This window comes from Lepisosteus platostomus, chromosome 5 (genome assembly GCF_059453375.1).
Source record: "Lepisosteus platostomus isolate fLepPlt1 chromosome 5, fLepPlt1.hap1, whole genome shotgun sequence".
Taxonomy (NCBI): Eukaryota; Metazoa; Chordata; class Actinopteri; order Semionotiformes; family Lepisosteidae; genus Lepisosteus; species Lepisosteus platostomus.
In genome coordinates, this window is record NC_142615.1 from 22,103,944 (window position 1) to 22,115,544 (window position 11,601).

Below are 11,601 nucleotides of genomic sequence, written 5' to 3' on the forward strand. Positions count from 1 at the left end.
TTCTGTATCTCCATCCAAGCCTCCTGCGTACTCTTCTTATCGATGTCGGGCTAATGTTCGCACCGAGGTCAGCCCATAGCCGTCTTTGGACTTGCATCGCCGGTAGCTCATCATTTTCACCAGTCAGTTTGTTGATAGCTCGCACAATAAGACTTGAAAAAAAAAGAGATCAGCAGTTAGTTTTAAAAATAATGTGCGTAGTTGTATTTACATGCAAGAAAGGTATTTTTAGAAATTTATTTACCTTTGAATCGTCCTCGGTTTAGATTCTCTTTGCCTCCTCTCCCCTTTATAATGCCATCTCACTGTGCTCTCAGAAACGAAGATGTCCATCGAACCCAACTGCTGTACAATGTCCCGTGTTGACTTCCCGTTTCTTTTCATCTTCATTATTTGGTGTGAGAGAGTCTTCGTGATTTTAGTCATTGTCCGTCCCCTTACCAAAGTGATACAGTGGTGCAGCTTGAATTCTGTACCTATATACTGTATGGAATGGTACAGATAAAACTTACACCATACCGATGAGCTAATGCCAGGGAAAGACACTCCTATTTTATTTAAAACACAATACGCCAGGAAATGTGTCTGATGCATTAGCAAGTTAAAACAATTGGGTCGAAAACCTGGGTGTAACACCATTTCCTTTTTCTGATCATTCGCTTTCTGGATACACATTTCACCTGTCCTGTTCTTTGTTTTCCTGGTTTGCTGATTATGCCTGCTGTGGTCCACTCCTACCCTCACACCTAAAGAATACTATTTTAAATTTCTTGGCGCAGTTCATTAACCCTTGTATGTGCTGTCCGCGCCCAAAATGCAATTTAAAAAAAGTCAAAAACCGCGCTCAAAATGCAATTTAGAGCTTAATAAGATACACTCCACAGGCATTCACAACAGCAACATATGAAACGTTTATTTTTTAATCGCTGTCTAAGGAAATCTCAGTATAACTTTGTTCATGAACAAACAGTGGCATGTTACATTATTATTAGTTTTTTTGTTAACAAGGCTCGCCAGCTAATGTGAATTGAAACCTGTCTTGCTAGCTTTTAAAGTCGTGCATGTGTAAACGACAATTGAAATAGAGAAAAAAGACCTGACTGACAAGCCGATACATACTCTTAGAGTTTGATTAATAGGGAATATAATACAAAAATATAGTACTAAAAAAGGTACTACCAATTTTAAAGGTGATTTTACTTTTAAATAAAAATTTGAATCCCCTGCGGAACACATTCCATAAGAATCAGCGGTTTTACAGTACATATCGCCTTTAAAGGTGGCTTCTCAAAACGCTTTACAGGATAAAAACAACCAGAACAGCAACAACAATATTGTATTTCATTGCACTTTGAAAACCAAGTAATAACTTAACTATACGTGCAAACGTTTCATATGTTGCTGTTGTGAATGCCTGTTGAGTGTATCTTATTTGCCTAGCGAAGCGCTAGTTTAGTACTATAAAATACTATTAAAATCTGTAATCTTTCCACTTGTACTGTGAGTTATCGGAAAGTTTCTGCTTTGTGTAAGGATGGTATCAAAAAGCAATCTTAAGTGGTGAGAAAGCTGTGCTCAATGTATTTAAGGGACTTAAAAGTAAAAGGAGATGCTTCATATTGCTTGACTAATTTTAAAAACTAAGTTATAAATGCAGATGCTCCCTCGGTGCCGCGCCGGGTGTAAATATCAAAATATACATACCCAACACTGATTGTACCCATCTGTCATGCAAATAAAACACCTTGAATTGAATTGAATTGAGGGAGAGAGGGGGGAAGGGGGAGAGAGATAACCAGGACTCAAGGCAAATAAGATACACTCCACAGGCATTCACAACAGCAACATATGAAACGTTTGCACGTATAGTTAAGTTATTACTTGGTTTTCAAAGTGCAATGAAATACAATATTGTTGTTGTTGTTGCTGTTCTGGTTGTTTTTATCCTGTAAAGCGTTTTGAGAAGCCACCTTTAAAGGCGATATATACTGTAAAAGCGCTGATTCTTATGGAATGTGTTCCGCAGGGGATTCAAATTTTTATTTATTTTTTAATTGCGTATCTAAGGAAATCTCAGTAAAACTTTGTTCATGAACAAACAGTGGCATGTTACATTATTATTCGTTTTTTTGTTAACAAGGCTCGCCAGCTAATGTGAATCGAAACCTGTCTTGCTAGCTTTTAAAGTCGTGCATGTGTAAACGACAATTCAAATAGAGAAAAAAAGACCTGACTGACAAGATTTAATTAATGCACATCACTAAATCAAGGGACAAAACAACTATTGCGCCAGGGTCCTCAATGGGCTTTGACATGCTAATGCGGTGGTTTAACAGTCCGGGTGTGGCAAGCCTCTAATGTCTCCCGACTTCGGCAAGAGGCACCCGCCTTTCATTGGAAGACAATGAACATTCTAGCTGTAGATGTGAATATAGCATAAATACACCAAGGGATTGGGTGAGCTCCCATCACAAAAAAAAAAACTGCGAACCTGCACTACAGCGACCACAGTACAGTATGGAGACCAAGACCTTTTACGGGAAGAGACGGGGTGCTTCTGCCGCCCCAGCTTCCAAAGAGCGAAGGGTAAGCAAATACAGCAGACTTCATCTGAAATACGTGATTACAGCGTATATTACAAGGTATTATTGCCGTTTTGAATTTTAAATTCAATTATAATTATTGCTTCGTAGCCTGTTCTTCAAGAAAACACCGCACGGGCGAAACGATCTTCGAAATCTACCACCAGGACAGTAAAAAAGAAAGCGGTAAGACGGAAAAAAAGAAAAGTTTATTTTGACTTCTGTTTCGCGACTGATGAATACTACTTTGTGACTTTATTTCTTACATGAATTATGTTATTTTGGCACAGGCCGTGGGTCTCTGCTCTCGGCCACTGGCCAGGGTGCCAACCTGTAGAAGCAGCACCTGTGTGGAGACATTTCGGCAGCAGTGGGAGCAGTACGATGCATTACTGGGGAGGATTGGGAGGCTAGAGACACTCCTGAAAATGCAGAGGAAGGAGACAGTATGTTCCAGCAGTCAAACAGTTGAGCAGCTGTCTCCCGAAAAGTGCCTCTCCCCGCCGCGCAGGTTGCAATGCCTGGCGGAAGCTCTGCCCCCCGCAGAGCACACATCGCCTCAGGACACTCCATCCCGGCCTCTCCGTTCACCACCACGCAGGAATCTGTTGATGCTGTCCCCGCCGTCTATCTCCCCCCAGGAAGCACTGTTTACAGAGCGGAATTCACAGACGCCAGTGGGACGAATAATTCTCCCAGATGTCCAACTGCTACCCATCACTCAGGAGATGGAGGGGGGGTTGTACTTGCAGTGCATCGGCATAGACGGGAAAGCAAGAGCCGACCGCTACGCCGCCCTCGTGTTTCGAAATCTTGTGACTTTTTAAATTTACTGGGGGTGGACCACGTCTGTTAATTTCGATGGGTCCAGAGGCAAAAGTGCCTTGCCTTGCAATCTCCGGGAAACCATTAGTAGCATGGTGAATCAGAGATTCTCAACCCTTACTGCGTGCGGCTGGAAAAGAATTTGTGATCGGATCAACGAAATGCTTCGTAGAAGGAGGCGCTCTTTTCCTCTAGTCTAACAGTCTGTCCACAAACAAAACATTCCTGTTAGACAAGAGGAATTGAAAAAAAAACAATTTTGTCAATGGAAACCGGTGTGTGTGTCTCTCTCTGCTGGATGTCTCTCTCACTCTCTGCTGAATGAATAAAAGCATTTTATTAAAAACGCGTTTGCGTTTGTCTGGTATTTACTTTGGTCCCTTTTAACTGTTTTTCGATCTACTGTATTGCTTTGAGATGCCACTTTTAAAGGTGATATTTAAAATAAAGTTTTTTATTATTGTTATAGAGAAACATGATCAGGTTTTCCCTGGTTCAGAAAAAAAGATCTAAAGTGCTACACATAACTTTCTTAATTCGATGTATTTAAAGCAGTGAACTACTGTAGGTGTAACATAACATTCAGAAATACAATCGAGAATAGTTTTGGGGTGTTTGTTCAGATGAAACGTTCCTGAAACGTATAACGTAACAAAATTAAAGACGATTAAAATCTGTAATCTTTCCACTTGTACTGTATGTCATCGGAAAGTTTCTGCTTTGTGTAAGGATGGTATCAAAAAGCAATCTTAAGTGGTGAGAAAGCTGTGCTCAATGTATTTAAGGGACTTAAAAGTAAAAGGAGATGCTTCATATTGCTTGACTAATTTTAAAAACTAAGTTATAAATGCAGACACTCCCTCGGTGCAGCGCCGGGTGTAAATATCAAAATATACATTTGTCCCGGGCAGAGGCCGAAGAGTGCCCGGCTGGGGTGCGCGGGGAAGAGCAGGACAGGAATGAAAGGCGGGGTATAGGAAGGCGTACAGTCTGGGCAGGTATAGATTACACTTTTCTAAAATGTATTTGAAAAATAAAAACGATTACAATCTAATCCTTCCACGTTTGATCCCAAAATCCCAAGAAAAATAAATCTAAACGGGTAGAAAGCTATGCTGAAAGTTTATTAAGATACTTAGAAGACAAAGATACTGTATCAATTTATGTTGCATTAGTCTGATTATGATTACAAAAACACATATAATTAAACATGCGTTTGCGATTTAAATCAAAACACGATTTAAATCAATATAAATGTTTATATTGTAACGCATACTGTCCAGCCTCCATTTCTCTATAAAAATGTACTCTATTACACACACACAATAGAAGCAGGAAGCAGAAGCAGGGACCGTTGTCAGAAGGGAAGAAGGTGACTATTCATTGTAATCAAAAATGACTTAGAATCGATCATGTTGTGATATTTTGAAATATAAAAGTCAATTGATTGTCCAAAATATTGCTATTCTATTTTTTCGAAGAAATGTTTGTTAAAAGAAAAGTCCAGCACCAGCTGGATTTGAACACACAACCCGTGAGTTGGTAATCGGGCACGTAGACCAGTGGGCTACAAGGGAAGTCAAATGAAGAGAGAGGCGAAACAGCCCTACATAGCCCTGTCGCAGTACACGACTATAATCATATCGTTATTAATTTCTTGAGATACGCGATTCCATATTATATTCCCTTTTAATCAAATTTTAAAAGTATGCTTGTTGACTCCGGTATCACGTTAGTTAAAGACTTCGATGCTTAAAATGTTTAGGGAGAAATGGAATACTGGTGTGTATGTTTTCTTTAAAGTACCGAGACCAGCCATATACTGTATGTTTAAGTTCCAAAATTAATATCGTTTATGGCCTTCACACGCGTTGCAGTATGCTCCTATTCTTTTTATGCTCAGGCACTAAGATTTCCCTTCAGTGGTAAAATTCCATATAAATATTCAATACTTAAAGGGCACAGTTAAGACATTAAATATACATATACATACTGTATACAGTACAGTTTGCATACGGTAATATGTTTATGTTCCTAAATCAATCTCTTTTATGAGCATGTGAAAGGCATGGTGAATTGATTCTCAAAAATTACTGTACTTTGCATGATTGGAAACAAATGCATGATTGCGAAATGCTGTGGTGTTACTTTTACAAAGAGGGTCAATGAAAAAAAGAATGTTGACCAGGGCAATACTTTGAGTTTACACTTACAGCTCGTCCAAGGTCATTCATTATTACTACTATTAGTAATATCTTCGTTAAAGACTTTGATGGCGACAGCTCAAACATGAGAGGTTGAGCTTTATTAGCTCCACCTAGCGGAAATTCCGGATACTATTATTTTGCTTGCCGTATTATAGGAGAATTTACGGTAACAATGACACCAGAAAACTTAAAGTTCCTTCCCCTCCCCAAGTAGAACTGTCTTATCTACATAAACACAGTGGGGTGTAACACCTAGCCTAGACTTTGTGAGAACTGAGTAGTTCTACTCAGTTTGGTGAATTCTTGATAAACCAAACTGGTGCCCTCCCTCTAACTCACCATTCCTCCCTTATGGTAGTGTATGCAGAGAAACCTATGTATATAAACCCATAGGGTCAAATGCAATGGACTTCCCGAGTTAAAACACAGCCGCGTACTAAGTTAGTATGGTACATTCTGGAGATCATCTCCCGCTCCAAGTTCAATTGCAGCAAAAAACATGTGGAACAAAGTTGGAGCTCAGCTCAACTTGTGCTTAATCCGGTTCCAAGGGCTCGGCCTTGTTGTACTAATTAGCCCGAACTGGAGAGGACTGTACATCAGAACACTTCTGATTAGTAGAATAATATGTAGGCCACATTAATATACAATTACTTTTCTGTTTCATTTATATTCAAACGAAATTTCCTGACAAATCAGTTAGTTTTTAATTTAAGAATTGCATTTAGTCGACAATTCACATGATGAGGCTACATAGTTATTAATGAGATACCCAATTGTAATTAGTCATGAAACAAATGAGAACAGCAGCTGTGCATTTGAAATTAAACACTACGGTATTATTGCAGAATTAATTTTGTTTAACACTCCAGATGAATAAGCAGACATCATTACAGCTAAATCGTTACAAAAGACACCGACTAATAACCAGTAAAGTTAAGTTTTATTTTTAACAGAACTGGAAATTAAACTTATAAAAATACTTGAGCAAAAAAAAACAACACAACAATTGTTCCTCTGACCTTCTAAGCATTTTTTTAAGGCAATACATTTCTTTAGCAGGGTGTGCCTTGTGCTTACTTTTCAGAACTTTGATTTTCTCTCTCTCTCCTGTGTCAGTTCAGATTAAGCTCTTTAATCAGTTCCAACATCTTCCTTTCAAAGTGGGGAAGTGCTTGCTGGCGTGTTGTTTTGCCAAGTCGTGCCTATCCTTTATGACGGTATCTTCTGACACCTGCGCACAATCCAACAACATTACAAGACCAGCACTATAACAGAAGTCATAAAAACACAAGGAGCCACATTGAACGAGCTTTCAGAATTGTAAAACAACGCTTTGCTTGTCTGTCATTTGGTTTGCATACCAGTCCATCAAGAGCTAGCACAACCCTGGCTGTTTCAACACAGTCATTGGATCACAGCCACAGGACAGAAAAGGGACTGTAAACCATCATAAATCACTTAAGATGCTGAGTTTTTTCCTTTAACATACTTGGGTGCCACCTATTTCCTCCTCATCCCTGCTTTCCTCCAATAACCACAAATACGGAGACCCATCACTAAAATATTTAACAAATCTATCCAGTTGACTCCTCGATTTTATAGAACACATAAAAGCCTCAGGCTACATTTATATAAATAATAGCTTAAGTTCTGTTCTCTTCACTTCCAATGAATGGAGAAAATTTAAAAGAACAGTAGTCTGTCATTAAGTGAAGGGAGAATGTGTGATCCTAGCTGCAGAATAATTTTAGTTTCAGTGGTCTTTCTGATGTATGAGTTTGGAAAACCGTGCTCAGTACCATCGAGGTGTAAGAGGGTCAAGGATGAGCAGGAAACTTTGTTAATAAGGAGATGGACACTACCCAACATGGGGTTTAAACCCACACCCCTGAGCTAAAGAGTCACATGCTCTACTGACTGAGCTAGCCGGGCACCAGTGTTTGCAAAGACGGTTTTCCAAACTCATACATCAGAAAGACCACCGAAACTAAAATTATTCTGCAGCTAGGGTCACACATTCTCCCTTCCCTTAACGACAGACTACTGTTCTTTTCAAATTTTCTCCATTCATTGGAAGTTTCATTTCATACCTCTCTGCACCAATTCTGACTTCACACCTCTTGATTGGCCTCTCTTTCTGTCCCCTGCTCCCGCCTCTCACTCCTCCTCCCTCTCAACCTTTGTTCTCCCGCTACTTTACCTTTGCCTACTGCCCTGTCTCTCTCACACCTGAAGAAGGCTCCACGGCCGAAACGTTGTGTTCTCTTTCTTCTTTTTTTTCAGCATGGAATAAACCTTTTACTTGTTCCTTTGCAGCCTACGCATGCTGGCGCAGCTACCCACCTGAACTAAGACAATTAAACTGTCTGGTGATATTGCTGCACGGGGCGCAAGATCACAATAGAACACGTTATTGTAAAAAAATTTAACATTCGTGAATGAGTATTTTTTTTTAATTATACCAAATGTCCGTTAAATAATGAATGATGTTTTTCAGACCATAAACACTATTATATGAAAAAAAACATTTACTATATATCCATTTAACTTTTTTTTTAAAACATTACAATACGGTAGATGAAAATTGTTGTTCAGCGCTCTTGTATTAAATATACTCTACCAGCCTTTTAAGTCATGTGTCAGAAATAAAGTGTATAAAATTCGCTAAATCAAACAAAACACAAACGCTACGAAAAAGAAAAAAAATGTGTTTATCCTGCAATTTTATCTCGTTGAAACGTTTTTTTTTCTCTGTGGCACTAACGGGCTAACGGTTGGGATTCCTGGTTTCCTGATTACATAGAAATGTGTCTCTCTTCCCTTACGATGTCCAAATGATCAGTTCAGTGTAGAAAAGAGCACCGTAAAACCCCGTCAGGCGTGCAAAACGTAAAAATGAAAGAGATCGCTTTGTTTCTGCCCGCTTTCTCACTGAAGCCCTTTGGTGTGTTAATAGAAGGTTATAACCGCTACACCGTGCGATGTGGGGAGGGGTGATTTACAAGCAGAGTTGACCTTTGAGAAAGGACTCGTCTCGGGAATATATTTCCACATTTTGAAGAGAATTTCTCCATTCCTGTAGCCTGATTTCCACTATTGCTAGAGAGCTGTAGAATCTGGAATAACTTATCCAGCTCTGGGAACAGTGTGTAGATGACAGGTTTGTGACTTTCTCATGAGCACGGTATATGAATCCATCAGATTAAAGACACTGTGAGCATTTGAATAAAATTTAGGATAGTCTGTCCCTGCTCGCCGCGATGGTATAGTAGTCAGTACTTTGTGCTGTGACCGCACTACACGCGCTTTGAATCCAGGTGACAGCAGCCCAAGACAAGAGAGTTTCCTTCGTCTATGTTATTTCAGTGAAGGGGGGCATGCGTGTACAGCGAGCGATCATCGAGTTGATGTGTTGCCCCATATAAGCAATGTGAACCAACACTGCTTTACAAAGGAGCACGGTCTGATCTTATAGTTGATAATCTGGAGACCAGACCGACCTCTTCTCTGACGAGAAGAAAAGGTCAGGAGCCGCAGTATTTAATGTAAATAAGAGATTTCATTTTTTCTGTGGCGCAGCTAGTGCCAAACACTTAATCTCGGGGTTGTGAATTCGAGCTCCACGCTGGTAAGAAATCATATAGGTTATGATAAATTTACTTTTTTAAATAAAAAGTAATATTATAAAACTTTCTCGATACCAGTTTGCAGGTGACATGTTCTTTATAAAAATAATCTTTAGTATGGGATCAATAACCGCGCCGGAACAAATATCGGAAAGAATCGCCTGTCACTAAGGTATTTAAGTAAAGTAGAGATATAATCAGAAAACCTACATTTTAGTTGTTAGTTACTTTGTATGTGCTTTAGCGTTTTCTTTTATATACCGAAAAAAAGGTTCAAGGCGTTCTAGTCGCTGTACTCCTCGTAGATAATCTCAACGAAATCACAATACAGTACAGGACACGCAGTGAGAAGCTCACGCAACGAATAGTCTTGAACATGCCAAGCGTAAAGGCACACTGCACATCTGCGAAACATCACATCCTAGTTTAGTTTCAGTGAGATTATAGACTGGAAGCTAGGAAGTCTCAGATCACTTTTTTATTAAATGTTCAAGCAAACCCAAATACCTTTGCAAGAGACATTTCAGAATCCCAGTCAAATCCAGTATGATTGCTGGATCCCTCGAATTCGACAATATCACAGATCTGCAGTCCACGTTGTGCAAGACATACCGCACAGAGCATTTCTAAGACAGGAAATACATTTTAGAAGATTGTAGGTTTGACTCCTCCCTGGCTTGTTAAGCTTTTAAACTACACTTCTCAGCGTACACAACCCTTCTATCGACTGGATGAGTCTCCCGTTACGTCTCCAATTCTTTCTGCACATTCTGCTTGTTTCACCACCGTTACTGTTGGACCACAGCCACAGAATGGAGGAGAGATACGGTTCCAATAAACTGTCTTAAATAATCATGTTGAAAAAGCTGACAACGTTTTTTTTTTCTTTAACATAACCTTACATTTGCCTGTTCAGTTCAAGTTATTTTCTGTACCTGCAAATTCCCCAATTTTTCTGCTGTCTCCTGAGAAAGACATGTGTCAAATCACAATCTATTCAGTTAACACCCAGATGTAACAGAACACATTTAAGACTTACACCCCCTTTAAATATGTATTTCCTTCATTTCACTTTTCTTACCTCCCCAGGATACCTGAAAGTTCACTATCCCATATTAAGGACTGTACATGCATTACCGGTAATACAGCTACTAATAAAGATATACATTAATCTTAATTATTAATAAATTACACTTTTATTAATAAAGACATGTATTCATCAAATTCATTGTGAACAGTTGTGGTGTCTAGAAAACAATTTTAGCTACAGTAAATATTTCAAGCGAGTGGTGCGTATGTTCGTTACTTTGTGACTATATTATTTCCACTACATTCAGAACAGTTCAAATGCGATCGACTGTTCCTCTACTGAGCTACATAAACCCTGTGAAGAGGTGGTTTAAGTTAGTCTCCTACATCGGTTACATCTAATGGGCAGCATATGTTATTTTAGGTTTGTTGCAATTGAGAACAGGTTTAGTATGGAGCTGCTGACAAATTTCAGCAGCCACGTTCGTTGCAATGACCCGTTGTAGGGTCATTGCCAATCAGCTGCAAGAAAAAAAAACATAAGTTGTGCCTTTATTTAGAAAAAAAGAAAAACAGAGTAGTAGTTTATGTGGTAATTTCAGGTACAATGTAAGAACTTAAGTTAACTAGTCCCACAGTAATGCGTGGGGTCCTATCAATAGAAAAAAAATACTTGTAACCCAAAAACACAACAACCACGATGCGAGAAGCCTTCCGGGAACCTAGGTAAATCACTGTAGTAGTCTAACGACTACAGAAAATAAAATAAAAAAAATACTTAAAGGAACAACTTCAAAACAAAAAGAACATTAAAAACAAATCTGGGAAACAACAAAAACAGAATCTAATGCGAGAGCTTTTTCAAGTCTTTGGTACCCCATCATGCTCCCTTAGTCCCAGTAGACCTCTCATCTAAGAAGATATCTCTCATCTATCTGTGTAGAGATCAGCTGGGGGTCCACAGCTGATGGGAATTTAAGTAGTGACCTGCGTCAGCTGCAAAGGAAAAAGTATAGGTTTATTCCATGCTGAAAGGAGAAGGAAACACAACATGGAACCTTCTTCGGGTGTGACGTGGAATAAACCTTTACCTGTTCCTTTGATGTTAATTTAGACCGGATTTCCAGCAAATACCTAACAGGCTACAATCCCGTTAGATAAAGTGGTAAGGACGACCTATAAGTAGCAGTATCTAAAGTGGACAGTTGCTTTCAGTAGCTAAAGACAGGACACGCTGCTCCAGGTGAGGCTCGAACTCACAACCTCGGCATGACTCCGCTGTGCACTGCTGTATAAGTACCGCGCGCTGACCGATTGCGCCACTGGAGC

At 39.4% G+C, this 11,601-nt stretch overlaps 1 non-coding gene across 1 annotated transcript; it reads right to left on the reverse strand.

Annotated features, from left to right (window-relative positions):
- Positions 1-11,507: 11,507 nt before the first annotated feature.
- On the reverse strand, positions 11,508-11,601 carry trnai-uau (transfer RNA isoleucine (anticodon UAU)). Its single transcript has 2 exons — positions 11,564-11,601; positions 11,508-11,543 (listed from the first exon to the last, which is right to left on the reverse strand). It is a non-coding gene; the product is annotated as a tRNA-Ile (tRNA).